The following is a 17,951-nucleotide window of genomic DNA, read 5'->3' as shown; positions in this document are numbered from 1 at the left end:
TCCAGAACTGCTGACAACACAGTCCTGAGCCACCAAACACCCGGTCTCTGCCGTCTTGAAATGACCTTTCTGCTCCCTAGAGCGGCAGCCAGCGTGTTTCCTAGGATCATCTCTGTGCTCATTGGCCTGGCCTCTGCATTTCCTGACCCTCCCTCTCTGGCCTCATCCTCCCAGACTCTGGGCTCCTGTCACGCAAAGTTACTCAACATTGAGGAAGAGCTCACCAGGGCCACAGCAGCAGATCCCAAGGGCTCAGCACTGCCACCATGGGGCAAAGAAGGAGAAAAGGAAGGCTCTGTGCCTACAACCCCAGGCTTGGGTGCCTTTTACCTGCTCCTGACCCAACACCCATCGCTGCTCTCCCTGGATGAATGCCCCCCCCCCATTCTCTGTGCCCACCACATACTGTTTGTCTTCATGGCCATTTTTCAAGAGTGGGTGGAGGGAATTCCATGACACGACAGCATGTGGTTGAAGACTAGCCCAGTGCTTCATCTTCTCTGTGCCGAGAGCTCGGGTTGAATGAATTCCCCGGAACTAGCTCTTTCATCTTTTGTCTACTTTTAATATTCTTTTCCCTTTGGGCCTCAGCTCACAGTGTTTGGTATGGTGTGAAGAAACAAGCTTTATTTAACACACACCGAACTTACCAGATCTATCTAGTTTCCAGCCATGTAAAATAACGGTAATAGGAGGGGATGTGGCTCAGTGGTTAAGCAGTGGTCCAGGATGCTGAGGCCCTGGGTTTGATCCGCAGCACCCAAACAAGAACAGTGGTAGTACTGTCTTACGATCTACTTCCCCAGGGCTGTTGTGAGGAGTAGATGAAGAAATACACATGGAATCTCTACCACAGGACCTGATCCATAACTGTTGCTCAGTAAGTATTAATAACACCCCTCCCATCCCTACTACCTATTTTTACTAGAACTAAAGTCAATTTTTTTTCACTCTTTTTGAATTATCTTGCTTTATTTTTTATTTTTCTCTGGTGTTGGGGATTGAACTGAGGGTCTCACACATCCTGGGCAAGTGCTCTACCACTGAGCTACATCCTAGCTCTAATTAGATTGTCAGGTCACACCTGGAATACAGCTTCTCAACCCTAGGGTGCAGCACCAACACCTGAGGAGCTTTACCTGGGTGCTTGTACCCTGGGTGCCCTTATCTTCTCTTCCCCTTAAATACCCTGAGCATTCAACCTCCTTACTTCAACCTCCTACTTAGCCTTCTTAGCCATTAGCCCCTGCTGCCAGACCAGACAATACTCTTATGTCCCTGATTTTTATGTAAATTTTTGTTTTTGCATGACTTTTCTTTCCCAGAAATAAGGTGGTCATTAAATTTGCGTGTGTTGGTGTGTGAGAGGATGGCACTCTCTCTTTAGCATGTCAGCATGAACTCATCGCCTTTCATAAGTCCAACTTGTACGCATTAATGAGCCATGATTTTTTTATTTGATGTTCACCATTTCACTGTAAAGCTGGGGAGAAGCCCCTTCAAATGCTGCATCTCATATTCTCCAAGGTTCCTTGTTTTTAGGCCACAGCAAGAAGAAGATGCTCAAGCCCTCTGAACTTTGCTCCAAGACCTGAATCAAATAACTTTGAACCCATTTTGCTTGCTTTGAGAAAGAAATTGTAGCAGAAATCCCAGTCGCGCGGCTGCTCTGTTCTAAGTCGCCACCAAGTCGCCACCATCGACCTAACAGAAATCCCAGTCCAAGCTTCACTCCCAGGTAGCAGCAGTGAGGAGAAGGGCTGGTCCTTTGGCCCTGCTGCTGGGGATCTATAATATGAGAAGCCAAGAGGATGTGTTTAGGGTAGGAAGTGCCATGGTTTTCCTGATGTCATTACATCTCATCTTAACCAGCCAGTCTCCAGGGAAAGTCTCAATGTCGGTGGCATTCCAGCCACACGGTGAGGTAGGGCCCCCTCCTCTGTGCAGGGTGACACGGCCTTTGGCCTTCACTGGGCCCTTGGGAGGAAGGACAGCAGCAGGCTCAGAGTCTACAGAGCAGCATGTCCTGCTCTCATCACTAATGCTTTGTTTTCAATTTACTTTTTCATTTCTCCAAGTTCATTCTTTGACCCTGAGCAGCCTCACTGCACCCCCATAGAGTGCCAGCTGCCCAATTTGTCTAGGACTGGAGGGATTTTCAGGATGAAGGCTTTTCAGTTGTCAAACCCAGACAGTTCATCTGGGCTGATGGAGATGTGATGGTCACCCTATCACCCACAAGCAAACAGCAGAACACCCTGAGAAGCTCATCACTTCTGCCCCAACAGGAAAGAGGAGCCCAGTATCTGCTCAGCAGAATACCAGAGGACAGAAGAAAAATGTGTTTGGGATTTACATGCAAGGCGACCATTAACATGAATTTAAGAGTCACATTGTAGTACAAACAGATTCTGCAGCACACACAGCCCAGCTAAGGTAATTACATGCTGAACTGTTTAACTCAGTAAACACACAGCAGTGAACAATTTGCTCTTAAAAAAAAAAAAAAAAAAAAAAAAAAACAAGGTTGCCAAGTCTGGTTTTCTTCCCTATCTCAGACAGTCCTGTGGAGGGTAGATGGGAGATCTGAAATTTCATTGGCAGATGCTCCAGGACAAAGGAGAGGCAGAGAGTCCTTTCAAGGACTTGCAAGTCCACAAGTCCACATGCAGGAATTGGGCCTCACATCTGTGGCCACCAGTTTAAGTGAAGGTATGTTCACAAATACCCTGACGAATATTGGTTTTACAACTCTCTGATGCTCAGATCCTTGACTACCCAAGAACTGTGTCCATCAATTCTGCACAGGTCCCAAGAGGGCCAGAGGACAGCTCACAAGTCCTTGCTGGAAGCCAAGATGGTAGAGTTGGAGGAAGTTAGAGTTGAATGAGTCCAACCCCCCCCCACACACATATCCCAGATAATCTGGTCCAACATCCCCTTAAAGTTAAGGCCTGGAGAGCTAGAGGTATCCAAAACCCATAACTAACACAGTTAGAGTTGGGGATTAGAAGCAAATTATCTGGCTCTTTTCACTAAATAAATCCCTTTGTTTCTGTGTGATGCTGCTCATAGGTCTCATCTTTCACAGAATTCCAAAGAAAACCAGGCAAAGACAGTTTGAAGATTGAGTGTGATTTATTCCCCCTGGGCTTCTAGTCTCTCCTAGCAAATTTTATCAGAGGAAGAGCATTGGAAGGTAATTTGGTCTATTTCATGGACCACCAACAATACTCACAGTTTCCACAGAGTGCTGTACAGATGCAATTAAGTTAAAAATGGGGATGAAATCATCTCAGAAGGGGGAGATGGCAAATCTAATGAGTGTTCTTAACACCCTCCATAATATGACCCCACCCTCTCCCTTGCCAATCTCACTGATCATCTACTCCTGGAAAAGCAATCTTCCTACCATCCAAACACAGCTTTCCTCATCCCTACCACATGTTCTTTCTTACTCTGGGAAGCTCCTCCTTCTCCCCCCTGAACTTGTTCAAATGCTGCTTATTCTTCAAAGTATGGCTCAAATTTCAAAAGTTTACCTCTTCCTCAGAGTCTGCCCTGATGCAGCCCTGCAGCGGGTGATAAATGTCAGAAAGACTCCAACCCCACTGTTTACATGGACCCTTGAGTTACCCTGGGGTGAGAGTGTATGTGCATGTGTGTAAGGGGATCTCCAGCTAGACCATGTGCTCCTGGAGCACAGAGCTAGGTTTCCAAGTCATTTTTTGTCTGCTTGATTGGATTCTGTTGTTAGTGTTATTTTTTGATTTATTTTCCCAGGACCTTGAATGATATGGGGAATAAGTAACAGATTGCCTGTGTTACATGAAGAGATAAACGACGTTTCTCCTTTGTGTTCCCATCCTAACACCAGTCTTCTCAGCCAAAACCCACAGTGTGTTCTCCATGTGACCACGGGGCAGTGCAGTCTCCATGTGACCCCTAAACCAACATCTGCCAAATGGATTCAGAGGCAAAAATGTTTGGGAAATGGCAGGTTCATGTTCATGGGGTGTTGAGATCACGTTTGAGAGGACATAGGAGATGCCTCTTCTAGATTTCCAGAAATAACTATAGAAACATTTGGAGATCCCACACAGCCAGGTGAGGATAATCAGAGAAACGAATCACCTTCCTTTTGGGTCACCATTGCTGCCATCCTCCACCCCAGGAATTGCTTCTTAATGTTGGTTGCCTAGACTCACACTGAGCCCAAACCCTGTGACACTAAAATCACTCTGGAACGGGAAGCACCCATCTTTTGCACACACCCCCAAACACATATTCATCTTTGTGTCACTGCTGAACCAATACTTCCAAAAGAGCCACCTGCCCTTCGGAAGTCTCAGAGATTTTATTGCAGAAATGTAATTTCCTTCTATGACTAGCACTATGATCCTGAGGACTCAGGCTCAGCCACTGAGTATTGGCTCCCCTTGAGTGACCTTCATTCCTCTTTCTGTCCCTCTAAAGTTATCTCTTTACCCCCAAACACTCTCCCTCCTTGCCCAATACATCTGACCTCCTCTCTCACCTGTGCAGTCTCATGCCTTTTGGATTCCACAATGAGTCACTACAAAGTTTGTTTTTCACTGTGAAACTTGAAACACGGGGAACAAACTTCATCCACTGACAAACCAAATCTGTCCTTTGTAAGATGCTGCACCACTGAATTTTGCTGTGCAACCATCCAGCTGGGATACAAATGAATGTGAACCTGTTCTCTAAAACACCTCTGCAAGGAAATTCTCCATGCATCAAATTATTGAAAGCCCATAGCCCATCAGTTTATAAACCCATAAAGTCCTCACAATTGTCAGAAATCCTTTGCAATTAAATTAAAATATGTCTTATGGTCTCTTAGGAATAGACACCAACTGCAGTTTGTAACCCAGTGTGGAAATAGCTATGGGCAAACAATGACCTCCACTAAGGTGCATGGGTTCTTCCTTGGAGTCCTTCCTTCCGGGGGCAGAGGGCCAATCGCCTCACCTCTGCCCTACAGTGTCACCTCATAGCCAATATATGTTCCTTTACCATCAAATTTACTTCCAAATGGTAGTTTACCATAACGTACCTAATTTACTTTCTGAAGGAAATACTCCAACCTTGTACATAGGTACAACATGACAAAGAAAAAGGTCCCATGTAATCTGGCCATTTAGGAACATGGTACTTGGTATAAGGGAAATTTCAAATTCTGTCTTACAAAGTAAGAGGAGTCTCTAAAGTTCTCACTAAATTACAGTGGACACCAGTGTGCCCAATACAGCAGTACCACTGATTTCTCCAGCTCCAGCTCCATAACTTGTCCCTTCCTACATGTCCTCTATGATTGAGCTTTAGATAAATTTTCTTAATAATAATAACTTGAGGGTGTAAGAAGAAGCAAGTTTAATAACTACTCCAAGACTCACAACTCCAAGTGTAGGAACAAATTTTGGACTTAAAGACTACAGATTGGAGACTGAGTATAGCTTCCACCAGACACCAGGCACTCTGGTAGAGCCATCTGAATTTTTAGCTTCAGTTTTCTCATCTGTCAATGATGGAATGGGTTTGGTCATGTGTAGTCATTTTTATAGTGTTCTAAAGTCCTCATTAGGTGTTGGGATGATAGATGATAGATAGAAAAAAGAAAGGATAGATGGGTGAATGAATGGATAGTGATATGGGTTGAATTGTGTCCTCCTCACCCAGATTCATATAGTAAAGCCTTTCCCCAATACCTCAGAATGTAACTGTGTTTGGAAATAATGTCTTTAAAGAGGTAATTAAGGTAAAATGAAGTCAAATGGGTGGGTCTTAATCCAATATAGCTAGTGTTCCGATAAGAGGAAATTAGGACACAGACAGACAAGAGATGAGAGGGCCATTAACAAAGAGAGAGAGAGTACTTAAAAGAAATCAACCCCACCAACACCTTAATCTTGGTCTTCTCAGCTCCAGACCGTGAGAAAATAAATTTCTGTTTAAGCACCAGTCTGTGATACTTTGTTATGGCAGTCTTTGCAAACTCAGAGGGATATAGATAGATGATAGGTTGGTAGGCAGGTAGGTAGATAGATAATATGGACTAATAGATCTTTTGTATCGAGATTCTGGTGCTCAGAGGGCCGAGAGTGTAGCTTACCTAGCATGTGTGAGGAAGCCCTGGGTTTGATGCCCGGCACAGAAAAAAAAAAAAAAAAACAAAACAGATTTTGGCGCTGAAAGTAAAACAAACCAGTAAGCAGCACCCTTTTTGGCAGAGTTAGTAGTTACTATACGTGAGCTCTGTGCTGTGTGCATTATAAAGATTTTGGTTTTATCTTAAAATGTAAACAACTTGGCCAAGAACCCTAAGTCCCCACTTTCTCATGCCACATGTTATTTCACATTTTTATAAGGAAACTATTAGGAGAGAGGGCTCCAGAGGGAGGTTAAACTCCTCATGGCCAACTGCTCTCGGCCTTGGCTCTCAGCCCTGGCCCTGCTGACCTGGGTTGTACACATGAACAGGAAGGACTTCTATTCCACAGAAGACCTGAGGTCAAAAGTAGCAGAGTAGCCAACTTGACTCCTTCGCTAAGGCCCACACTTTCATCTAGAGACCTTAACAAGTCAAAAAAGTAAGGGAATAAGATCCCAATGAGCAAACGAATCGGAGCTCTTCTCCCTGGGGCCAGGACTGCTGGCACGGGCCATTCTTCCCTGAGTCCTGTGCTCTATCTCCTTGGACTGGGAGATCCATCTGTTACAGTCAGCTGTTCATCACTATGACCAAGAATCCTGTCTAGAACAACTTAGAAGAGGAAAAATATGTTTTGGCTCACAGTTTCCAAAGTTTCATCCCTGGTTAGCGGACTCCATACTCTGGTCCAGAGGTGAGGCAGAACATCATGGTGTGAGGGTGAGACAGAGAGGTGCTCGGCTCATGACAGCCAGGAAGCTGAGATGGAACTCCTCTTGCCAGGGACAAAATGTGAACTCCAGAATCACAGCCCTTGCCAGAACAGAACCCTCCCACGGTGATGCAGACCAGGCCTTCTATACTGCTCTAGAGGCCTGGGGGTCAGTATTTCTAATGGAAGGGAAAGGATCTAAGAAAGAAAAACCCAAGAGTCAATTCCACAAATATGCAAACTATGCCAAAGTCTCCCCTGAGCCTCAGTAGTTCCCTCTCCCTGGATGTGGGCCACCCTCCATTACTTTAGTCATGCAATGGGGAGAGGTGTGCGGTGGGGGCAGGGGGAGTGACCTAGAAAAGGCACTTATTTATGAATGCAAATAAGAGATTCCACTATCAAGTGTGTAGTGTCAACAACACCCAGCCCAATGCTCTTCTTGATAGAAGGTGAGTAGTTGAGGGAGGGATGGAGGGAGGGAAGGAGGAAGGGGGCTTTTATTATTTTCTTCTGGAGATTTCTTCCCCAGTCAAGGGAGAATTACATTGGAATATTTATTGCCTATATATTTTGAACTCTCCGTCTTAGAACTACCACCTATTTATACTGTGACCTACCCAACAGAAATGAGCTTACATTTTCAGTGAGGCATTTTGCAAAGCAAAGAATAAATCAGTTCTCAGAAATAAGGGGCTCTCAGAAATGGCCGAACTGTTATGCCACCAGGAAGGGGTTATTTCTCAGTAGCATGCTAGGGTCTCTGACACTGCAAGCACTTCATTTACCAGGCAGACAATGGAGGGGCTTTCCCAAGTGTTATTTTCATAAATGGTCAGATTAATATAGGGGCTTTTTCTTGCATTTCTTTGGAAAAATCTTATCCCAGTGTAGAACATCTGACCTCTAATACCTACAAGTAGGCTGAAGCTCTTCCTCTGAGCTGTTGATCCTTAGCCTTCAATTCCACCTGGTCTGGAGCAAAAAGCATACGAAAGTGTGTTTTTCTTTCCTCCCATTGGAAGCACTTTACAAAAGACCCGGAGAGGATATGAGAGTTGACCCTAACATTCCAGGTACTTGTGTCTTCCTTAAGCTTTTACCCCAGTATACACTTTCTCCTCTTCATTCCTGTCTCTCTAGGCTGTTTTGATTCTACCAAACGATTGTTGTAGCCTTAGAGGATCAACTGTCTAACTCATCCACAGCCACAGGTGGTCCACCAGGTTTCAACACGGGTACATTTCCATCAGCAGTCAAGATTTTTCCAATCACAGGTCCTAGGCACCTTCATGGATCCTCCAGGTTCAAGGCTTAGAGGACCCATGAGCCACCCCAGATGGCTAACTGTCAATATCATCCTTTTGCCTGTCCAACCAACTATCTTTGAAATAAAAAGAAGAGGTCTCTTTGAACGTACCCATTTATTTCCCAAATAATTCCGTTTAATGAATTCCTTATTAGGCCAAATCCAATGCCCCAAAATATCTGCCAAGCATGTCATTCTGCACAAAGGGGTTTGAAAATAGCCAGTAGCTAGTGTGAGGAAAGGACATGTGAAAGAGCTGGGTGTGGAGTTTCCCATCCTCGCCGGAGGTCCACCACTGCCTCACGGTTTGCAGATTTGGGCTGAGCTATGCATCACATTGTTCATGTAAAGAAAAAGCGACTGTTCTCCCTGAGTGCCCCTTCCCCGCTCCAAATGTCTGTGATCAACAGCCCCAAGACTCTAATTGCCACAGCCTATTAGAAATAATGAGACTTTACATGGCAGAAGCCAAGGGTAAAAGCGACATCTCACAACACGAAAGGTTAATATCAACATATACTGCTAGTGAGTGCAAAGGGCACATCAACTGGTGGCTCATTACGGCGGCGGGCTGACCCACGGGGACAGTGTCATTCTGCAGAGCGGCTTTCTCAGGATGTGGCAGCAAAAGTTACAAAAGATAAGGACCGGCCTGCGGAACGCGCTCAACTAATGAGAGCTGGAAATTGTTTGAAATATCCCGATGACCTCACAGACGGGGGATGCTGATTAAGATGGCTACATGAGGCTCCTTTCTTGTCTGACAGCCCACTGAGAAGCTTTGGTGAGATGTGACTAACAGGCCGGGAAGGTGTCTCCATGTTCTCTGACATGGACGTGCTTTGGGCAAAACAAACGGGAAAAGGAAGTCCAAACAGACGCATAGATTTGAATTCAGATTTTTAGACACATGTCTTGGGGCGAGAGCCCTGGGGGGCCCGTCAGCTATGATTCCTCCATGGCAAAGGGTGTTTGTGAGTACTTGCGTGACTAATCGCATGACTGCGCTGGGGATGAGCCAACGGCAAATTGAGGTCTTGAACACTTGACAAAACAACCCAACTGTTCTGTGGGCGAAATTCTATAGAGCTTCATGTGTAATTAAAGGAAAGTTTCACTAGAGTCTACACCTCAGCCATTCAGTGCTGATATGTAGCACAAAGAAAAGACTTTTGCCGCATTCAGAATACATCCATGAAACAATGGAGGAATTTCCTAAGTTCTCTGAGATAGAGATGTTCACAGAAGAAGCCCTAGGGTTCTCTTAACCTTCGTTCAGTGTCTGGGACTCTGAAAAGATATCACCATTCTGGACAACCTGTCTGTAGTTCAAAGTAAAGAATGAGTGGAAACATATCTCATTCTGCTTAATTCCTTTCTCCAGCAAAACCAGAAGTTAACACTTGTCCATTTGCCACCCCACTTAAAATATTAAAGATCACTCACATCTTGCAAAAATAGTCAGATCTCTCAAGATAAAGAGCTGATCAAGGGCTGGGGATGTGGCTCAAGCGGTAGCGCGCTTGCCTGGCATGCGTGTGGCCCAGGTTCGATCCTCAGCACCACATATAAACAAAGATGTTGTGTCTGCCGAAAACTAAAAAATAAATATTAAAAAAAGAGCTGATCAATATAGCAAACAAGGCTATATAATGGTTTTTGTAGAGATTCATAGAACTTTCTAGTCTTCCTAATTAGCTAAATTGATTATCAATTGCAACAAAACTGATTACCTCAAAAATTAGAGACTCATCACTGTATAAAACAAGATTACATAAAGGTTTATTAAGGAGATTTATGAAACCCTTTTTTCCAACTTTTCTAAATAGTTGTACCTGAGAACAAATCACCACAAAATATAGCAGCTTTAAAAACAATAAACATTTATCATCACACACAGTTTTCTATAACAATTGCACAAGATTACATTCAAGAAGTTGACCATAGCTGTGATATCATGAAAAGTCTTATCTAAGGCAGAAGTTTACTTCCAAGGTAGCTCACTCACATGCCTGGAAAATTAGTGCTAATTGTATCAGAGGCCTCAATCCATAGAGCTACTTGAGTGTCCTCACAACATGGCAGCTAGCTTCCCCAGAACAATAATTCAAGTGACAAACAGAAGGTACAACTTTTTTTACAAGCTAGCCTTAGAATCATACATCATCATAACCAGAACATTCTAATGGTTACACAGATCAGCCCTATTTGAAGTGGGAGGAACCAGTAGGGGTATAAATACCAGGAGACAAGAGAATCTTTGTGAACTATCTTGGAGCCTGGCTAATGCACAATTTTAAAAACCGAAAAGTATACAGATATAATTAAGAAACACACACACAAAAATTACAATTGGTCTGGTCAACCAGAAGTCTGCAAGTGGAAAAAATAAGTATTCCATGATAAAATCTGTGGGGAAAAAATATGTATATATATTCTATTGAAAATTTTTCTTGATATTTGCTCCTACAATGTGCCTATAAAGTCAAATTGAAGAGATGAATTAAGAGATTATTCAAGAGAAATCAGATTTGGTAAATAAACCAAGGTTTTTAAAATAACTCACTCGCTTTTCACCTGAAGATCTAAACCATCTAATAAACTGCTGATTCTCCCTTTACATTGGAGTGGTATACAATAAATAATTCACCAATATGCCAGGTATAGGGAATTCAAGAATAACAAAGTGGAGAAAACTCTAATCCACTGATTTGAAAACCCATTTTATGGAGAAACTCAACTCTTCAGGAAAATGGACTTGCAAAGACCATTTGGGAAAAGTAAATCTCCGAGGTATAGTTGTGGTCAAGGCTGATATATAGTCTACATATTCAATTCAACTGGTTTTAAAAAGTTGTCAACATTTTATTTTATAAAATCAATTCTTATTTAGGCACTTAATAATATAGTTTTGTGAATCAGTTTTTCTTATTTCTCTAGAGAATGTGTGGTAGACTGTTCACTCTTAGTTTGGTGTTGCCACAAAATGAGATATTTAATTTATATTTAATAACTATTATCTGGATAAGGACTACAACTTTCTTAGACCTCTTTTCTTTTTTTAAATTTCTATCAAAGACACTAGAAATTAGTTTTCATTTATAGACCATTTTTCATTAAAAAAATATAGTTCTTATTATTACATAAAGGGTTACTGAATGAACACTAATGAGTACAGAATCCTAAGATAGACTTAAGATGTGAATTTAGGGCAGTCAACTGGGCTCATCCACAACTTCACAGGACTCAAGACTTAAGTTCCTGACAAACAGACAAATTACTCTATGGGATGTCTTGAGAATAACATATAAAGACTCAAGGTCACAAATATTAAATCCACATATGCCAAAAACTACCTAAATACAAGTAAAAGCTATTTATATATAAGTAACAATTTAACTACCATCAAGATTGTTTATTAATAGATCTGTATATATATATATATATATATATATATATTTTAATTTTTTGTAGTTGTAAATGAACAGAGTATTTTTATTTGTTTATTTTTATGTGGTGCTGAGAATCAAACCCAGTATCTCACGCATGCTAGGCAAGTGCTCTGCCACTGAGCTACAGCCCCAACCCTAGATCTGTGTATATTTTAAGAAGCTAATAACTATGTCCAAATGGCCACCAACATATATTAATCTGTCATTTCATCAAAATATTTGAAGTCAAGGTTATCTAGTTAATGATACAGTTGTAATAGTAATAGCAATGTTCTCAGCACAATTAATTGAAATAGGAAAGCCAAGAAAAAGGTACATTTGGAAGGCACTATGTTTGGTGTGGACATCCCTGGTAAAGAAACTCTTCTCTTCCCCAGGTGGTGACTTGAGGATCCCAGCTCATTCCATTCTTGAGGTGTTACTATCTTCAACTCTCAAGTTCAGTATGAAGGGTAAAAAAGCACAGGGGAGGCATATGGGACACTCATTCACTACAGCCTGCAAGTGATGCTCACATGCTCACATACCACTGACCAGAATGAGCCATACAGCTCCAACCCAGAAGTATGGGAAATGTCATTTCTGCTCAGACAGGGGAAATCTTCCTAATGAATTCTTTTTATAATTAAATTAAATGTCTAACGTACTGTTTTCAAAATTTAAAACTTTTGCTCTTTAAAAGGCACAATCAGAAAATTAAAAATAGGTTAAAAAGGCAACACATTTATCTCATAAAGGAATTGTACCTAAAATACAGAACTCCTAGAATTCAATATATATCAGGCACTGTGGCACATGCCTGTAATCCCAGAGACTTGGGAGGCTAAGGCAGGAGGATTGCAAGTTCAAAGCCAACCTCAGTAACTTAGCAAGACCCTATGTAACTTAGAAAGGCCCTAAGCAGCTTAGTAAGACCCTGTCTCAAAACAAAAAATAAAAGGGACTATGGATGTGACTCAATGGTTAAGCATCCCTGGGCTCAATCCCTGGTACCAAAAGAAAAGAACTCAATATGATACAAATTTCATCAAAAGACATGAATGACCAAAAAATATACAAAAATGTTCAACTTGATCAGTCGTGAGTTACCATGTATGAGTACAATACAAACTAAAACCACAATGAGACATCATTACACACCCACTAGATTGGCTAAAAAAAAAAAAAAATTTTTTTTTTTTGTAATGGGGATTGAACTCAGGGGCACTTGACCACTGAGTCACATCCCCAGCCCTATTTTGTATTTTATTTAGAGACAGGATCTCATTGATTTGCTTAGTGCCTCACTTTTGCTAAAGCTGCCTTTGAACTCATGATTCTCCTGCCTCCACCTCCCAAGCTACTGGGATTACAGGCATGGGCCATGGCACCTGGCTAGATTGGCTAAAATTTAAAAGACTATATATACCAAATGTTTGCAAGTATGTGGAAAAACTGGAACTCTTATATATTGATGTGCAGAATATAAAACAATTCAATCACTACCAAAACAAGTTAACAACGTCTTAAAAAGTTAAGTACACCACTACCATGCAGCCCAGTCATTTTGCTCCTTGTTATTTAATCAAAAACCAAAAACAAACAATGACAACAAAGATAGATAGATAGATAGATAGATAGATAGATAGATAGATAGATAGATAGATAGATATCCACACAAAGATTATACCTGAATGTTCTCAGCAGCTTTATTTGCAACAGCCAAAAATTGAAACAATCTGAAAGTCCATCAGCAGATGAATGGATAAATAGTTTTATATCCACACAATAAGACATTAGTCTTCCATTAAAGTGATGAACTACTGAATACCTAATGTGGCTGAATCTCAAAATCCTTATGCTGACTGAAAGAAATCAGGCAAAAACAGGTAACCGAGTTCAGTGATTCCTTTCCTCGGCATATCCAAGAGGATGGGATATATTCACCAAAAACACACAAGAGGGTTCAAAGTAGGATTTTTCATAACTACCACAAACTAGAAACCATTCAATATGTTCTTCAGTAACAGAATGGATTTTATAACTTGTGCAGTTTCCCCTCATAAAACATTATACAGTGATGAGAATGAATAAAATATCTCTATATGCAATAACCTGGAATATTGTAAACATGATGTCAAATGGAAATGAGACAGGTGCAAAAGGTGAATAAATAGGATTCCATTTATTGGAATTCAAAAACAGGAAAACATTTTCTGTGGTGTTAAGAATCATCGTGACAGTGGGCTGTCCTTGGGGTGAGGTGGGCGTGAGCAGTGGAGGGGTATGGCTGGGGTGCTGAGGATATTCTGCTTTTTGGTCTCAGTGCTGGTTACAAAAGTGTGTTCCCTGTATGAAAAATCCTCAAACTATACAGTTAGGATGTGATGCATTTTTCTGCATATCCTTTTTAGTTTTAATTTTAATTGACATAGTATTTTTACATATTTATAGTAAGACAATTCAACACATGTATACAAGTTGTAATAATCAAATCAGGTTAATTAGTATTTTCACCCCCTCAAATATTTATCATTTCTATACATGTGGAAAATTCAGACTTTTCTAGTTACTTTGAAATTATAAATTATTGTACATTTGAATTACCTTATACTGTAGAACACAAGAACTAATTCTTCCTATGTAAGTTTATTTTGGTAGCCATTATTTAACCTCTTTCTATCCCCCCACTTGTCCTGTCCTAGACCATTATTCTACTATCTTATTCCATTAGATAAACTTATTTAACTTCCACAAATGAGTGAGTGCATGCAGTCTTTGTCTTTCTGTGACTGTTTATTTCACTTAAAATGATGTCCTCCCATCCCAGCCATGCTGCTGTACATTCTTTTTATGGCTTATTATTTTCTATTTTGTATACATGCCACATTTTCTTCATCCATTCATCCATCAATGGACACTTTGGTTGATTTCCATATCTTAGCTATTGAAACTAGTACTGCAATAAACACAGAATGGCAGGTTATCTCTTTGATGGAACAACATTTTTTTTCTGTTATACATTCATAAAAGTGTGTTCCCGTAAGCTGTGGGGTAGGGTAACGCAGTCATAACTGGAAATGGTGATAGTGGAAGAAAAGTGGGTATATGTTAGTAGTTGTCAGAATATCAACTAGAGATAAATATGTGTGTGTCATTTGTGACAACAGTTATAGATAATGATAAAAGAAAAGAGAAGGTTAAGAATCTTGGGTAAATATTACCCATAGGTGTTGGAAGCCAAAAACAAGGAGATAGAAAAAGACCAAGGGATGTGTGCACATAGAAGCCAGGGCAGAGGCTGGGATGTGGCTCAAGAGGTAGCGCGCTCGCCTGGCATGCGTGAGGCCCGGGTTCGATCCTCAGCACCACATACCAACAAAGATGTTGTGTCTGCCGAAAACTAAAAAATAAATATTGAAATTCTCTCTCTCTCTCTCTCTCTCTCTCTCTCTCTCTCTCTCTCTCTCTCTCTCTCTCTCTCTTAAAAAAAAAAATTTAAAAAAATAGAAGCCAGGGCAGAAGAACATTTTAAAGAGGAGAGGGGTAGGTAATTAGCAAGAGCAAACGCTGCACAGTGGTAAAAGGGTGGGAGCCAGAATTTCTAGATTCAAATCCTCCATTCTCTCAACTGTAAAATTAGGCTGTAAAATGGACATCACCTCCTAAGTTAATTCATTTAGACCGTGGCTAGTCCGTGATCTAGAGAGCCCCAAGAGGGTAGAAAGTGTGAGGTCAGACTGCGGGCTTAGATGCAAAAAAGAGCAAACCAGTGAGGATCCCCCAGTCCAGTGAGCAAAGCGGGTCCTCCAGCTTTTTGGTATGACACCAAGAGCGTGTGCAAACTTTCTAGTTCCCCAGTATTCCCTTGCCAAGGCAACAAGTCGGGGAGGGTCACCCTGAGGCAGGGCCCCCGGGGCATGTGATCCAGAAAGAACTACTAGTGTTCTCAGCTGTCTGAGAAGTTTGAACACAGACATAACCATCTCATGGAAATAATTTGTGGGGTGAGTTCATGTTTCTCAGATTAAGAAGTTTCTCCAATAAAATACATCCCAGGAAAGAGAGAGAAGGAGTCCTCCCACACAATTGTCCCCAGAAGTCAACTCAACAGTCTTATCTAAAGTGTCCTACCCAGTGGTTCATGAGTGGGCAGTCCAATGAGTGAAATGCTATGATGTAACTAAGCACTACCTTGCCCTAAACTTCCTGAGGTCCCAAAAGGCATCTCAGCCACTTGGAATCTCTTCCTTCAAAAATGCATCTTCTGAACTAAATGCACAGATCATCTTTGGTGCTTCTGTTTCCTGTGAGCAATCATGTGTTTTTCTTTCAGCATGAATATAGATAGGTTCATTAGAATTTATCAGATTCCTTGAAACTTCCACACCACCCTGGAGATTTTTGTTTTAATTCCAAGAAAAAAAAGGGGAGTGGCAGATTATAAAAACTACATTGAGCCTCTTCATCCTTTATGGATTCAAAGAAGCCAAAACCACAAGTTGGTTCCCATATGCTATGCCCTTTGCGACAGGCATCACTTTCATCTTTGGAAATTGTGCGGTGGCAGGAGTTGGGGTGGGTGCAGTAACCCCACGATTTTGTGCAAATTGAGTCCTTGGGGTTTCAAGTGAGGACAAGACTGAACCTCAGATAACCAAAGCAAAATTGAAAAGAGATATCATAAAGAAATAACTGCAGGTGGAGTTCATCTGCAGAGATGGACTCTCCACCCCAGCAGAAATGAGGAGCCACATCCCACCATAATTTCAGCTTTTCCTGGTGTTTTACCGCACCCTTAATGTTCCTTTTCCACAATGCCTTACTGTACACAAGGCAAATCAAGAGCCAAGGTGCTCAATTCCATGCCTCAGTAAAATGCCAAATTACTGCAAGGACTGAGTTGCTAGGGAGGCTTCTGATTAATGAGAATCGTGGTACTAAGTCTAGAGCTGCCAAGGGCATGCTGCATCGCTTTTGGATAATTGTTATTCATAAAAGAAATTCCAGTATCTGGTGCTTTGCCCCTATCAGGACCTTATCATAGCAACAGGAGGAGTGAGCGGGTGCTGGTGGCCACAGAGGGGGAAATACATCCTCCACTGGACTCAGACTGATGCAGGGTGGGTGTCCTCGACAGGAACAGACTCCGGAGGATTGCCTAGCAGGCGCCCGTCCGGTGCAGTTGAGCATGGTGCCCGGGTGGCTGTCATGAAGGCCTTCTGAGCGCCTCCCCAGATGGAGTCCCAGCTGGAGGCCAGAGCTGTTTTTTTAACCCTAACAAGATCTGTCATTAAACGTTTACTGGAGCCTAATTCTGCCTCTTTCCCTCCAGGCCTCGCTAGTGGCGGTCAAAGGTCATGTCAGCCTTCAACACAGGCTCCAGGGGCCCTGGCTTTTGTTCTCTAGACCTCATAGTGGTCAGGGGGAAACAGCCTGGTGGCCTTTGGAAAGCACACAAGAAACCAACAAACCATGGTTCTTAACAAATGGGCCCTTCCACGGCCAGCCGGCCACAACCACTTACGATATTTATAGCTTTCTGTCCGCACAGATTAAACACAGGGAACAAAAAAAAATGGAGTCCTTTGTCTGGTAAACTTATGTCATTCCTTGTTAAGACAAATTGAGAACAAACTTAGGTTTTGTTGGGAAACAATTTTTGCTTCTAAAGACAGTCTTGGATGAGGCTGTGAGCATTTCTAGGGACAAGGACATCTTGTACGATATTAGTTTAAGTAACATTGTGCTCTGATAATTTCATAAACTTCAGCTGCATTGTTTTCTAGCAACAGAATACATTTGGCCATTGGCAGCATTTCTTGCTCCTTCATGGACAATTAGCGCTATAAATACATACCTTGTGGATGCACTCCTCTGTGAAGACTCAACACCAAAGCCACGAGATCTTGGCAGCCCAATTTAGCACTTTTCTGTTGGAAATGTGGACATTTTTCTAAAAGATACATCAGTGCTTTGGATACTGATGTCAAGGGGAGGGTTATGTTCATTGTCTTTGCAATCTGAGAACCGTGGGTCTGAGGGGAGTGAATTTTGGCTGGAAAACCCTTTTACAAAGACAGCATTATGCACGAACTCAGTATATCGATTTAACCCCAGAAGTGCTTTGATTCAAACCATTTGGGAGACCAGAGCTCAGCCTAATGGGCAACTCATTGTGCATGGCTACTGTTCCCACCCAGCACTGTTTCCTGGAGACACTCTATAGAACATAGCTCAGAAACTACAGACCTATCAAGCCTGTCCAGAATCGGTTGCCTGAAAACGTGGGTGCCTAATGAACCTCTGCAATTTGGGAAAGCT

General features: G+C 41.9%; 1 protein-coding gene across 11 annotated transcripts in view; it reads left to right on the top strand.

Annotated features, from left to right (window-relative positions):
• The window catches only part of Rmdn2 (regulator of microtubule dynamics 2), a 255,562-nt gene that overhangs the window by 215,390 nt on the left and 22,221 nt on the right, over positions 1-17,951 (top strand). For 3 of the 11 annotated variants that reach the window (XR_013429052.1, XR_013429051.1, XR_013429050.1), the window contains exons 11-14: positions 807-2,436; positions 2,559-2,712; positions 3,076-3,199; positions 3,784-17,951. The exon at positions 3,784-17,951 is cut by the window's right edge. The exons of 2 other annotated variants lie outside the window; for them this stretch is intronic. The gene's annotated coding sequence lies outside the window, so the exon portion shown is untranslated. The remainder of the gene's footprint in view (positions 1-806; positions 2,437-2,558; positions 2,713-3,075; positions 3,200-3,783) is intronic. 6 more of the 11 variants (XR_013429058.1, XR_013429057.1, XR_013429053.1 and 3 more) reach the window with 5 other exon arrangements.

The sequence above is a fragment of the Ictidomys tridecemlineatus genome, chromosome 12 (assembly GCF_052094955.1).
Source record: "Ictidomys tridecemlineatus isolate mIctTri1 chromosome 12, mIctTri1.hap1, whole genome shotgun sequence".
Classification (NCBI taxonomy): domain Eukaryota; kingdom Metazoa; phylum Chordata; class Mammalia; order Rodentia; family Sciuridae; genus Ictidomys; species Ictidomys tridecemlineatus.
Note: the sequence above shows the minus strand (reverse complement) of the source record. Positions and strands in the feature narration are given on the sequence as shown.